Genomic DNA, 12,567 nt, shown 5'->3' with positions numbered 1-12,567 from the left:
TCCCAAAAAAAGATGGCAATGCTGGCCACCAGAGACTGAAGGGGCCATGGTTCAGAGCCCCTCCCCGAACCTCGGGTATAAAAATGGAGGTGGAGGGGAAATCAACTGATTTTTTGATGGATACGGGAGCCCAATTTTCATCATTGCTAGAGCCTATGGGAAAACTATCTGAGGAGGAAGACTGGGTACAAGGGGCAAATGGCATAAAGAGACATAAATAAACAACAAAAAGGACTTTAAATTTGGCCCACGGCTGTTCGCGGCTGGCAGTACTCCCTCCCCTGGGAAGCAAAGAAAGGGAACTCCATAGAACACACCTTTGCTTCCTGTCAAAAGGCCGAAACTGGGGAATACCGACCCATTCAAGACTTGCAGGAAGTTAACAAATGGATTGAAGATATCCACCCAATGGTGCCTAACTCCTATACCCTACTCTCCCTCCTGAGCCCCAAGAGAACCATATATACTGTCTTAGATGTCAAGAATACAAGAGAGTCTCAGCCCCTCTTTGCTTTTGAGTGGTCCAACCCACAGAAAGTGTTCCAAGGCCAGCTCAGCTGGACAAGAACAAATGCCCGAGTGACAGAGTATCAGGCCCTCCTCCTCAACGAACCGAAAGTGACTTTCTGGTCCCTGGCAGTGCTAAATCACGTTGCTGCCAGAGGAGCTGACTGACCACAGTACTTGCTAATAGTCGCTGAGGACTATGAGTCACGCTTGCAGGGGACAAGCCACTTATTTAGACTTTGATCTCCAAGAAGGAGTGTGTTCACTGAGTCCAGGAAACAGGTAACGAACCAACTGATACCCCACCCCACCCACACAACTGCGGGGAGGTCCTAACCCAGGTCACAGGAATAAGGCCAGATCTCAGAGACACTCCCTCCCGGACTCTGTTCACAGACGGGGCGGATGAAAGAGGTGTGCGGGTGCTGTGATGGTTTCTCCTGAGCAGGAACTCTGAAAAGCGGCCCTGCCGCACATCTATAGGAACAACAGGTATGTCTTTGCTACTCTCCATATACATGGGGCTATTTATAAGAAAGGGGCCTATTAACAGCAGAAGGAAAAGAAATTAAAAACAAAAAATACTGGCTCTCCTTCAGACTATTTGGGACCGGAAAGAGGTGGCCATTATGCATTGCCCAGGACACCAAAAGTGGACTGATCTGGTTTTAAAAGAAAACCAATTAGCAGATCAAAGGGCAAAGCAAACAACCAGGAAAATAGCTCAAGAACTGGTTACACTCCTGGCTCCAGCCCTACCAGAAAAACCAGATTGTTCAGAGGAAGATTTAAAATATTTACAAAAATGGACTAAATTGGGGTGCCTGGGTGGCTCAGTGGGTTAAGCTGTTTCCTTTGGCTCAGTCATGATCTCAGGGTCCTGGGATTGAGTCCTGCATCGGGCTCTCTGCTTGGCAGGGAGCCTGCTTCCCTTTCTCTCTCTCTCTATGTCTGCCTCTCTGTCTACTTGTGGTCTCTCTCTGTCAAATAAATAAATAAAATCTTTAAAAAAAAAAAAAAAAAAGAGGCTATAGGTCAAACCTCTATTTAAAAAAAAAGAAATGGACTAAATTAAACTATAAAGGGGACTGAGCTAAGACCAGGACAAAAAAGTTAATTCTTCCTCGCAGACTAAAAAAAAAAAAAAAAAAAAAATAGTAAACTGAATACATCAGGGCACTCATTTAGGGACACACAAACTTAAGGAACTCACTGGCAAGCAATTTCAGGTATCTAAATTAGGGCGTATGGCTCAGGATATAGTTGATAGAGGTGCTCAATGTCAGGCAGTAGAAGCGGGAAAACTAGGATGGAAAAAAAAAAAGAAGTAAAAACCAGGAGTTTATTGGGAAGTGGATTTTACAAAAATAAAATTTAAAATGTAAGTTTTTATAGATACCTTTTCAGACTGAGTAAAAACTTTTTCTGCCAAACATAAAATAGCAGGAATAGTAGCCAAAAACTACTAAAAAATAATTCCTAGGTTTGGGTTGCCTCTGTGATTGGGTCAAACAATGGCCCTGCAATTGTGAGTTCAGTCTCACGGGCATTGGCCAAGGCCATGGGCACTAATTGAAAACTACATTGTACCTACCGGCCCCAGAGTTCCAGAGAAGTAGAGAAAATGAACAGGACTCATAAAAAAAACCTTGACAAAGATAATTCTGAAAACTGGCGGTGGATGGGTAGATCTCCTTCCCTTGGTCCTCCTTAGGGCACGATGTACACCCTACTTACACAAGGTTACCCCATTTAAAATAATGTTCGGGAGACCCCCTCCACTCTGCCCACGACTACAAGAGGTTGCCCTAGTGGAAATGACTAATCAGTCTGTATTCCAGTCACTGCAGGCATTACAGTCTGTCTTAAAAAGGAGCCCACACAGGGATCTGAACTGCCTACACTGAGATGAAAACGGAGGTAAAACCACAGCCTTACCAACCCAAAGACTTGGTTTGGATACACCGCCACCGAGTGAAAAACTTAAAGTCTCACTGGAAGGGATTGTTTACTGTCATCCTATAGAGGACCCGAGGGATTCCAACATCTTACTGCAGGAATAAAACGGACAAAACCTGCGGTTCCCATCCTAATTCTAGCACTAACTGATTCTTTAAAAAGTCAAAGAATTGACTAATCTCCAAAGAAAAGAGGGGATGTTGGGGTCGATTCCACATTAAAACATGTTAACCCCCTAGGGCCTGCCTGGGCCTACTTAGCCATAGTGACTCCATGTTGCCTAGGTAGATATTTTGCTGTTTAATAATGCCTCAACAGTTATTGATATCAGTTCCAAGTAACTGTTGCTAAAACACATACCTAAAACAAGGCCATTTTATTGTCTAATAAATGCCTCAGCAGTTACTAGTATTGGTTCCAGGTAACCATTACTAAAACATACAGGTAGGAGACATCCAATCAGCCAAAGCCACATTTGTAGATGTCTGCGAATGTGCCCAATAAAAACTAGCCTGTAAGACTAAGGGGCATCGCTCTCTTGGGAGGTGGCCCTGGCCAGTCAGTCTGACTTCTAATGCTTGGCATAAAATAAAGCTTTACATTACTTTCACTTTGTCTCAGCCTCATTTCCCTGGACAGTCAGTCTAACGTCTAATGCTTGGCATAGAATAAGGCTTTGCGTAACTTTGTCTCAGTCTCGTTCCTTTGATAACGAACCCAACAGCTATCAGAACAAACTTGCTTTTTCATGTGTGTGATTTTATTTTGTTTCGTCTCTGCTGACTTCAATCTTAGCTATCGTATGAACTCAGACACTGTCCATTGGTAGGGTTCCCATTTGGTTTTTGATCTGGCTTCCAATCTCTCAATCCTTTCTGCTGGGTTAGCCTCTCCTAAGCTCTTAGCCCTCCTTACAGTAGGTAGCCCAATGGAAACCTGGCTGAACCTACCTATATTGGGTTAATAAAAATGGTAACTCCCTAGCAAGACTGCTTATGAAAAAAAAAAAGAGGAAACAAAAATTATCAACATCAGAAATAAAACAAGGAACACTACTAGAGATCCTGGAGGAGAAATTAGAAGAATAATAAATGAAACTAACAAATACCTTTTTGTCAATAGATTAAATGATTTAGTTGGAATGAGCAAATTCTTGAATGAGTCCACCTTCAAAACCAACGTGAGAATAAAGAAAAAATCTAAGTAGCCTCCCATTAAAAAAAATAATAATTAAAAAAAGATAACTATGAAAGGTCCAAGACTGTATGTTGCTTGCAAACTAACAAGTTAGTCAAACACAGTTTCAAGGATACTAGAGAAAATACAGGACTTCTGGGTCAGAGACGAAGGACAGTATTTTATAGCAATGGTAATGAATTAAAGATTTTTAAAAACATTTTTTCTCTTTTTTCCTTTTATTTATTTGAGATAGAGTGAGAGAGAGAGAGAGAGCACAGGCAGAGAGAGAAGCAAGCTCTCTGCTGAGCAGGGAGCCCAACCTGGGGCTTGATCCCAGGACTCCGAGCTGAGCTGAAGGCAGACATTCAACTGACTGAGCCACCCAAGCACTCCCCAAAACATTTTTGTTTCTTAAATTATATTTATATTTAAGAAAGCAAACAGTCTTTTATGGCCTGTAATAAAAATACAGTTGCCCATGGAACCACAACTGGCATAACATACTAAAGATGTTTTAGCAGAGAAACTGCCAAAAGAAAACAAAGGGGAAAAAAAAAGAACTAGAACATTGAAAGGAAACAGCAACATCTTGTTGAAACCACCACTTCCTTTGAGTTGATCAAGTTCAAAACCATTTCCTTCTCCCAAGTGAGAAATTTATTAGGCTAAAAGTGTGGAGCTACTTGAATAGTATAGATGTTAACTGGGTAAGTCTCGATGTTATGATTATATTGGCTACATTATCTCTTTGACTGTTTATATCCCGTATTCCTACCTGGAAACACTTGGGTTATGTTCAGATACCTAACGAGGTACTCACGTTCAGATACATGACAAGCTTATCTCATGAATGATTAAATCTAGCAGCATCTTACATTATGCAAATACTTCATAAACACAAGGCTTCTGATTACTTAATATAATTTGAGGTTGGGATTCTGAATTAGAGGGTATATTGACTTACGGTTTGCATCCCCTCCAGATTCATATGTTGAAGCCCTAACCCTCAGTGTGATGGTATTAGGAGACAGGGTCTTTAGGGAGTAATTAAGTCTAGATGAGGTTGTGAAGGTGGAGCCCCTATGAAGGGATTAGTGTCCTTATAAGAAGAGGAAGACAGGGCGCCTGGGTGGCTCAGTGGGTTAAAGCCTCTGCCTTCAGCTCAGGTCATGATCCCAGGGTCCTGGGATGGAGCCCCACATCGGGCTTTCTGCTCAGCATGGAGCCTGCTTCCCCCTCTCTCTCTACTTGTGATCTGTCTCTCTGTCAAATAAATAAATAAAATCTTAAAAAAAAAAAAAGAAGAAGAAGAGGAAGAAGCCAGATTTCTCTCTTTCTCTCATTTTCTCTACTATGTGATGACAGAGTGAGAAGGCAGCCCTCTACAAGCCAGAAAGAAGCCTCTGACAACCAACTGAATCTGCCTGCCCACAGATGTGGGATGTCTCAGTCTCCAAAACTGTGAGAAATAGAGGTCTGTTGTATAAGCCACCCAGTCTGTATTTTGTTGTAAAACTTGAAAGGACTAAGGCAGAAGCAAAGATGGTAAGAGGTAATGTAATGAAGACAAACTGCTTCTGTGTCATAATTTAGTGGAAAAGGAGAACAGGTGTGTAAAGGGAAAAAGAGAACACAAAGGAAAGGAGAGTCAGAAAATGCAACAGAGAATGAGAAACATTTGAGTTGAGCCTTATGGGATGAGTAGGAGTTGGACAAAGAAAGAAGTAAGAAAATGAGACTTGTGTCAAAAGGAACAGAATCACTGATTCAGAGAAGAACTTGGCATTTTGTGCCTGCCGAGAAGCTTAAGGAAGCTGAATTACAGGAGACCAGTTCCTCAGGGTGGGTCAGTGGCTTAAGGATTGCAAAAGGCTTGGATACACCACTGCTCAAAATAAAAAATGTATCTCATTTAAAATGCTGAGGAACAAAACAAAACAAACAAACAAAAAAAACCATGGTGATGATGACCATCAACATAGTTTTTCTACTTTCTATAATTCTACTTAGTAAAAATTAAACCAACACACATTCTTTGATCAAGGATTGGCTGACCAAGCTCACAGAGAGATTCCAAAATAAGAATTTGGAAGACACTGGTGTGAACATGCTTGTGATTCCTGATCATTGGTATCTAGGCTAGATAGAAAAGGAACAAGCAGGCCAGAGTCAAGGGAGAGGATGAATGAAGGAATAAGATGAGAAACTTTTGAGTCACCAAAAGCACAGGCAGCCGATTTAGTAACAGGGACTGGGAGGTGGGAGGCAGAAGATTGTAGGAATTTAGAGGTAGAGTAATGCCAGTTAGAGTTTGGAAGTGCAGCAACCCTAGTTGATAATCCATGTGAATGATTTCTTAAAATCATTTAAGTTGAATGGGCTAAAAAGTTTGTGCAGGATGTTAGATATCTAAATGGAGACAACAGTTATAGGCTATGGCCCAAGTCCTTGAGGACTTTAGGGGAGGTCTGAGGAGGATGAGGGTAAGAATGGAATTCAGTGCAAATGGATGTCATGTACTCACAAAGTCTTACTGAAGAAAGCTTGTGCAACAATGGAAGCAGCAGTAGAAACCTGGGAGAATTTTGATCCTGACATCCTAAGATACAGAGAATGAGAATGAATAAGTGCCTTCAACCTATGTTCTTTGCCAGAGAAAAGTTGTCATTATGGCAAAGAGAAATCACGTGGTGGTTCTCAAATGGCCAAAACCCAGAAATACTGGGGAGAGCTGATTTAAAACAATGACAAATTGTGGTGATGTGAACTGTCAAATGCACAGGATATGGATAGGAGTCATTGGTATAAAGAAGAGAGATGAGGGGTGTCTGGGTGGCTCAGTCAGTTAAGAGTCTGCCTTCAGCTCAGGTCATAATCCCAGGGTCCTGGGATCAAGTCCCACATGGGGCTCCCCACACAGGGGGGAACCTGATTCTCCCTCTTCCTTTGCCCCACCCCCTCCATGTATGCTCTGCCTTTCTTTCTCTCTCTCTCAAATAAATAAATAAAATCTTTAATAAAAAATATGATAAGCTTCTTTCATTTGCTGTAAACTCGAGGAAATTACTTAACACTTAATTTCCTCATCAAATATTTAGCTATATAGTACACACTTTCCAGGATACTAATGAGGGTGAACATTAACTGAGAACATGGTGGGCCATACTATAATGGAAAGTATAAGATCATGGATCTCTGTCTTGTGAAAGCACCAGGATGAACTGGCAGAAGAGCGCCACCCTCTTGGTGTAAGCGGAATAGTCCAGATAGGCTTATTTGTCTTTTCAGTGAGGGGCAGGGTAAAAGCAAAATGGCGGAAGGTGAAGGCTTGTTGCTATGGTAACTACATACCAGCTCTCAGCCTCTCCACAAGAGAGTTCCTCTTCCTGCACACAATGTGCAGTTGGTATCAAGCTCTTTGCTGAGCTACTGTGAGGCTGGTAGTGTAACCGTGGTAGCACGAAAAACAGGCTCTGAGGTTGCCATGAAGGCACTTGAGGGAGGGCACAATAAGAACTTCTCTCTTGCTACCTTCAAATCAGAACAGCATCGCTCCACAGAGAAACAGAAAAAGGAGGATCAGGCAGATTTTATGCTAAAACTGAGTTAAGTCATATTTGGACTCTTACCAAACTAAGAAATGCAACCAGAGGATGTGATGCTTCAGTAAATGTTTTCCTCTGAAACAGATCAAGCTAGGGGAAGTTTTTAGAAATGTGTATACATAATTCTTGTGTGTATATATATATATATATATATATATATATATATATAGGAAGACAAGTGTGGCAATGTTTAAGAGTTCAGAAATATATGTTACTCAAGTCTCATGCTAACATCATCTTTGAGTTCTTTTTTTTAAAAGTGACTACTCTCTTTGAGATTGAGCAGAATTGATCCCAGTGCTTATAAATTTCATTTGGATGCCATCTCTCTTGTTAAGTGGAAGGCAAAATTTAGAAGTTCCAAGTGACTTCCTTTTTGAAAAAAACTGTTCCTTGAGGTCTGTGTGGCTGAAGTGATAAACTAAAACTCAGCATGCAAAAGGATAGAAAAGAAGTACTTAATATGTATGTCAACCAGATGCTCTCCTTGATGGGACTTCAATCAGACTCCTCCAAAGTCCTGTTCTTGACTGGGCCTCAACGTTGTCCCCCACTCCCATCCTTGCCAGACCTGTATAGCCCAACTTTATCAACAATCCTATCAGCTGAGAGTATCAGGGAGCAAGAATTTCCATCCCTGCAAGGTCTTTCCGGCTGGATTAAGAATCAGAGTGACATGAGACATACAGGAGAAAATAAAATTTAATAATGTATGTACAGGGAATCCATGTAGACTAGGAAATTCCAAAGGCAGTCAAGCAAAACGAGGTATATATTAAGAAGGGAATAGAGGTCTAGGACTTCGGAGGAAAGGAATGTACTTCACAGGGGGGTGATAAGAAGAGCAGATGTTTGGTAATTAGATGCTTCCCCTGACATATAGATAGTTCACTCAGATAAAACTTATCTCTGCTAATAATCCCTGTTCTGGGAAAGACCCCCAGTTTAGATTATTCTATCTAGTTAAGGGAGGGGCAAAAATTTCTCTTGAGTTCACAGGGTCTTGCTTACCTTCAGCTCAAAATAATCTTCAACTTCAAAATAATCTCTGCATAAGCCTCCAGAGGGGCCCATCTTGAGGTAGCCTTTCCTTGGCCCCTGTAAGAGAAAATCTCCCTCACCCTTGATATATGACTATCTTTAATATCTAATCAAATTCCTCATGATATCCAATCAGTCTGGCCTGCTCTTTATAATTTTCCATTCCCCAACCCCTTCCTCAACTCTTGTTTTCTTGGCTGTAAATCCTGAGTTGTCTTTACTGCATTCAGAATTGAGCCCAGTTCTATCCTGGGGACTCTTTACCCCTATTGCAATAGTTTCTAAATAAAATCTATGTTTACTGCTTCAGCTGGTGTCTAGCTCAGGTTCTTTAAGACAATATGTATAACCAGGTTCATATTTATACATTATTCCAACATTTAGGATAATATATGAGCTCAATATCCACATGATGGTGTTGCAAGTATAAACTAATACAAGTTCTGAGAGGGTAATTGGACACTATATATTTGGAATCTTACAAACATCCATACTTTGTTACCCAGTCATTCAATTTTAAGGAATCAATCCTACTAAACTTGGAATAGGCTTTATATATAATATAATCATAGCAGCATTATATATGAAGAAGATAAAGAAAAACTGAAGACAATCTAAATATCCGACAATAATTTGTTACCTAAAGTATAATGCATTAATTTGAGGAAACATTGTACAGCCCTCAAAATGTTAATGAAAACTTAAAATAGCCAAAAACATACTTATAAAATGAAGATAAGTAGAGAAAAATTAGCAAGATACAAAATTGCATAAAATCATGTCCTCATTTAACAAATAAATCTCTGCATGTCTATTGTATATGTATATATTAAAAACACATGTATGTCTATGAAACGTTGAAAAGTGCACCAGAATGTTAAAAAATGGAATCTTTTAGTAGGATTTTTCCCCCCTCCTCAAAAAGTTGGGATTCTTAGTTGCAAACAAGTCATTCTGGCAAAATTAAGCAGAAAAGGCCCTTATTAAAAGAAATTAGCTGACCAGGTGACTGAGGGCGCTGGAAACACAGACTACAGTCTACCCTTCTTAGAGCAATGCCCAGGTCTGGCCAATAAGAAAACCATCACTTCTGTTGCTGTCAAGCACCAGAAGGATTTTTCTACAACTGCTGGCAACCAGCAACTCTAGAAAGCTTCCACCTTTTAAACTGCAACCCCCAGACGCTGTACATACCTGTTGCCACTCATCAGGTAATGGAAACAGTGTGGGGGCTATTTCTTCATGTTTCTCATTTCCAAATCAAAGTCTTGGAGGGTTTTGAGCAAAGGAGTGATATAACTGACTTCTATTATGGAAGGGATGCTTCTGGCTGCTGGCAGGAGAATATAGAGTAGGGACAGGGAAGGAAGCGAGGAGTCTACTTAGGAAGGTAATGCAATAATCCAGGTTGGAGGTGAAGATAGGTTGATTGAAAAGGGAGTGGGGAGAAGTGGGTGGATTCCAGATATATTTCAATCAGATTTGCTAATGGATTACATGAAATGTGTGAAACAAAAATCAAGGGAGACTCCAATATTTGGGCCTGAGAATTTGGAAGACTGGGTCATATTATACTAAAAATGAGTAAGGAATAGGCAAGGCTAGGTAGGGAGAGATAGGTAGGGGGCTATGGGATCAGGCTCACAAAAATGTGGAGGTGTAAGGAAACCAGAGATAAGGGAACAAACCAGACCCCTGCCCTAGACATGTGGGGAGAGTTGTCCTTTTTATGATAGTCATCTGTGACCAACAAAGAATGACCAGACCCTAAAAAAAAAAGAAGTAATCTATTAAAGATGTTATCACCAGTCCAGTCCTTACTCAAGCCAAGACATCACAAGCATGATATGACCAAAATCTCCCTGGTCAGCTCTAAATAAAAGACTGACAATGGAGGTCCTCATTGGCAACCCTGTCCAGACCCTTTTCACTCCAGAGAGCTTTTTCTGTATCCTTGTTTAATAAACTTCTAACCCTTTGCTCACTCTTCTTTGTCTGTGAGATTCATTCTTCAACTCCATGAGACAAGAACCTAACTCTTCTGCTTTAAAAAGGGAAGGATGGTATATGGAGATGACAAGTAGAAGCTGAATACATGACAGGAGCTCAACAAATATAGAAATAAAGAAAATATTTTGCATAGTGGCTAAGATGGTGGATTGGGATTTCCTGTTGGGTCTAAGTACAGCTCTGGGCATACCTTGCCTTCTTTGGTCAAAATCCTATTTTCATGAAGACTAAGGAGTCTCCCAGAGGGAACTCTGGCTGAGTTTGAACCAAAAGAAAGTTCTTTAACCTTGACAGTAAGAAAAGATTCTGAACAGCATGGGGACTATCTCTTGGATTTACCTCTTAATCTATATCCCATAAGAACACAGAGAGGAGGTGTAAATAAAAACTAAAAAGGACCTGGACATGGAACCTTGCTTTAAGACCCATCCTTATGGCCTGGCTCCTTTATGGAATAGTGACGCCACAAGAAAAATGACCCAAAAAGTAGCATTGTGCCTAGAAAAGTAGCATAGACTATTGGTGGAAATGGATTTATTCACCAACTAATGGAAAACAAATCCTTGGACACCCTCTTATGGATGGTTTTGCAAGGCTTTGTGGTCCTATGTTAGTCAGTGAGAGCAAGAAACAGTGGAGTGTACATTACTATCCTAACGATGTGGTTGGCTCTGCTTGGGGAAGAAAACTCTGGTTAGAGTATGTATTTTTTCTAATAAAGAGTTGAAAATGAAGGGATTCAGAACAAATCTCCCCAAAATATGCCACTTGGAAATGTGGACTATTTTGAACTGAAAGCAATAAAGGCCCTGTGGGCTCAGGGGAATCATTCCCCCTCCCTAACTGCCTAGAAGAATCTAAACTAGGAGTCTTTATTAGAATAAAGTTATTATTAAAGGGGCACCCAGCTGGCTCGGTCTGTAGAGCATGCAACTCTTGACCTCAAGGTTGTAAGTTCCAGCCCCAAGTTGGGTATAGAGATTATTTAAAAATAGAATCCTTTAAGGAAGAGGGGTAAGATGTAGAGGAGCAAGAGACCAAAATATCATCAGGTCCCAGGAGTTCAGCTAGATAGTTATCAAATCATCCTGAACACCTACAAACTCAACAAGAGATCAAAGAGAAGAGGAGCAACTCTAGGAACAGAAAATAGACCACTTTGCAGAAGGTAGGACTTGCGAAAAGGTGAATCCGCGGCAACATATGGGAAGATAGACCGCAGGCTGGGGCGGGGGGAGGGAGGTTTCTGTCAAGTGAGAGAGCAGTGGAGCACAAAATCAGAACTTTGATAAGTCTGCTCCACTGACGGACATCACTCCAGAGGCTAAGTAGGGGGTGAAGCCCTCCCAGGGACAGTATGGTTTCAGATCCCTCAGCGTCACAGAAAGACCAGGGAAAACAAAAACTAAAAGAATTTGTAAACATCAATCAGCCCTACATAAAATATTAAAAGGGGTCCTGTAAGCAAAGAGAGAGCCTATAAGTGCCATAGACCAAAAAGGAACAGAGACAATATACAATAACGATCTCCTTACAGGCAATACAGTGAAACTAAATTCACATCTTTCAATAGTCATCCTGAATGTAAATGGGATAAATGCCCCAATCAAAAGACACGGGGTATCAGATTAGATTAAAAATAATAATAATAATAATAATAAAGACCAGAGCAGAAATCAATAACATAGAAACCAAAAGACCAGTAGAAAAAAAATCAATGAAACTAAGAGCTGGTTCTTTGAAAGAATTAATAAGATTGATAAGCCCCTGGCCAGACTTATCCAGAAGAAAAGAGAAAGGATCCAAATTAATAACATCATGAATGAAAAAGGAGAGATCATAACCAATACCAAAGAAATACAAACAATTATAAGAACATATTATGAGCAACAATACGCCAGCAAATTTGACAATCTGAAAGAAATGGATACATTCCTAGAGACATATAAACTACCAAAACTGAACCAGTAAGAAATAGAAAACCTGAACAGACCCATAACCAGTAAAGAGATTGAAGCAGTCATCAAAAATCTCCCAGAAAACAAGAGCCCAGGGCCAGACAACTTTCCAGGGGAGCGCTACCAAACATTTAAAGAAGAATTAAGACCTATTCTCCTGAATCTGTTCCAAAAAATAGAAATGGAAGGAAAACTTCCAAACTCATTTTATGAGGCCGGCATTACCTTGATCCCAAAACCAGACAAGGACCTCATCAAAAAGGAGAATTAGAGACCAATATCCTTGATGAACGCAGATGCAAAAATTC

General features: G+C 40.6%; 1 protein-coding gene across 3 annotated transcripts in view; it reads left to right on the top strand.

The window, feature by feature from the left end:
• The first annotated feature begins 872 nt into the window (after positions 1-872).
• Positions 873-12,567, top strand: part of GLIPR1 (GLI pathogenesis related 1) — a 41,216-nt gene continuing 29,521 nt past the window's right edge. For all 3 annotated transcript variants that reach the window (XM_059402442.1, XM_059402443.1, XM_059402444.1), the window contains exon 1: positions 873-999. The gene's annotated coding sequence lies outside the window, so the exon portion shown is untranslated. The remainder of the gene's footprint in view (positions 1,000-12,567) is intronic.

Source organism: Mustela nigripes, chromosome 6 (genome assembly GCF_022355385.1).
Source record: "Mustela nigripes isolate SB6536 chromosome 6, MUSNIG.SB6536, whole genome shotgun sequence".
NCBI lineage: Eukaryota > Metazoa > Chordata > Mammalia > Carnivora > Mustelidae > Mustela > Mustela nigripes.
This window is presented reverse-complemented; position numbering and strand designations above follow the sequence as displayed.